We start from the raw sequence: 2,432 nt of genomic DNA on the forward strand, positions 1-2,432 counted from the left end.
TGATCTACCTCTTGTCATCATCAAAGCTTCTATTTGCCTTGCACTTTCCACCATATCCTCTTTGTTCTTTCGTCTGGATTCTTCTTCAAGAACAGCTCCGACAACATCCTCAAAGTGTAGGAGGTCAACAACATTGTAATTTGTAATGTTGATGACAAGCTGATCATACGAATTAGGTAAACTCTGTAGTAGAAGCTCTGCACGTTCATTTTAAGTTATGTTAAAATCTGCCGCTGAAAGTTGGGCAAACAACGTATTTAGATTGTTGATGTGGTTTGCCACCGATGTGGACTCACTCATTCGAAGAGTATAGAGTTTTCTCTTCAAGAATATTCTTGTGTGAAGTGACTTAACCTCGTACAGGCTTGTGAGAGTATCCCAAATCTCCTTCGCTGTAGTCTTCTCCGCAATGCTGGATAAAACTGCATCTGCCAATGCTAAGTGCAAATTTGCTATAGCATTGTTATCTATTTCCTTCCACTTTTTATCTGTAATGCCCTCAGGTTTTTCTTCAATTGCTTCTAGACAATTGTCCTTTCTCAAAATTGCCTTCATCTTCAGTTTCCACAATGAGAAATTTTTCCTATCGAACCTCTCTATCTCGTATCTTGTTGCCATGGCTTTAAAATCGATTTATGTACTTCTCACTATGAATAGTACTGTCTACTAGAACAATGGAGGCTGAACGTGAACTAGTGCACCAGGTAATTCCCAGGAAAGAGAAGTGGATCACTAATGCACACGCTTAAGTACCAAGTCTTTCCTAGCCAGAATTTTCCTAGACATGCACTTTCACACTAACACACTTTATCCACTATCACAACACTATTCTAATGACAATAGCAGCGGAATATAATCATACGAACCAACAGCTCTGATACCACTATTGGGTATCAGAGTACCAGCACAAGTACTCACAACTAAAATAAAAGATGAAAATAAAGGAACAAAAATAGATAATAGGCAATGAATTTAATCTATTCAAGAAAAGAAAAATTACATACCGTTCTCTCTAATCCCAAGGAGAAAACAATGACAACCCCTCTCTTGGAAATAGGAAAAACTAATACAAGGAGAACCTTAAAGGAGAAACTAACATTCTCTCTTATAGGAGAAACTACTATTCTCTCTTAATTCTTCTCTCAAGCCAAATAAAACAAAAGGAATAAGATGGGAGAGACTTTGGGATGATTTGCTAAGGAAACATTGGACTCCTTTTATAACATTAAAATTAAGTCCCTAAGTGAGTTCCCATCGATGTGGGACTTCTTTTCTCACAGGTTGAACCAGTGTTGGATTCTGGGATGATGCGATGTGAGAAGGTGTTGGTGTTGGTGATGTCGTTGACGACATTAGGGGTTGTCGCCGTTGTTGGTCGTTCACCACCGGTGGTGGTCTGCTAGTGGGTCTCGAGAAGGAGCAATCATGGTGTTTGTGTGGTGGCCTTTTGGGGAAGGAAGGAGACAAAGTAGGTTTAAGGGTTAAGGTTCAGTTGCTGCATTTTGATATAGCTTTAGGGTTTTTAAGTTTTTACTTCATGCACCACCACAGTTCATTCGCGCACCACCCCCTTTTCTTTTATTAAGGTTAGCAGGTTTAAGTTTTTGCTTCATGCACCACCATAATTCATTCACGCACCCCCTTTTCTTTTATTAAGGTTAGTAGGTTTAAGTTTTTGCTTTATACACCACCATAATTCATTCATGCACCACCTCTATTTTTATTAAGGTTAGTAGGTTTAAGTTTTTGCTTCATGCACCACCACAATTCATTCACGCACCGCCTCTGTTTTTATTAAGATTAACAAGTTTAAGTTTTTGCTTGATGCATGATGAGTGCGTATTTTTGCCCTCATTTAATGTTTAATTCTGGGTATTTAATTGAATTTGTGTGCCTAAAGAGTGATTTAATTGATAATTCTGATAATTAGGTTGTTTGAGCTTGTGTGATAAAAATGTCTTAAAAAGTGATTTTTAGCTGCATAAATTATTTTTGGATATATTAACGTTTGTTGATGCAGCTGAAGTTAAGTTTTAAGCTCATTTAGAGGTGTGGAAATAAATTGATTAAAGCTTCATGACACCTTAAAGATAAATCAAAGAATAAGAAATTATCAAAAGCACGAAAATTCAGGCCAAGCATTACATGAAGACGGCAAGAAAAGCTTGAAAAAGTGAAGAAGTTTGGCTAAACCAAGAGAGGAAAGAAAAATTGGACCTTGCGGTTTTCTTTATCTTTATGATAGAAGATAATTTGGGAAAATATATCTTTAGATATTTTATTTGATATTTTTAAATAATTATCTTATTTAATTATATCATAAAATATTAAAAGATAATAACTACCAAATCTTTTTAAATATGACAAGATCTTCATGAATCTTTTTAGTTCCACAACAAACAAATATATCTTGAAGATATTGGATTATTTAG

At 35.8% G+C, this 2,432-nt stretch overlaps 1 pseudogene; it reads right to left on the minus strand.

The window, feature by feature from the left end:
* Window positions 1-292: 292 nt before the first annotated feature.
* On the minus strand, window positions 293-618 carry LOC114166908 (annotated as a pseudogene).
* Between the last annotated feature and the right edge of the window lie 1,814 nt (window positions 619-2,432).

Source organism: Vigna unguiculata, chromosome 10, assembly GCF_004118075.2.
Source record: "Vigna unguiculata cultivar IT97K-499-35 chromosome 10, ASM411807v1, whole genome shotgun sequence".
In the NCBI taxonomy this organism is placed as follows: domain Eukaryota; kingdom Viridiplantae; phylum Streptophyta; class Magnoliopsida; order Fabales; family Fabaceae; genus Vigna; species Vigna unguiculata.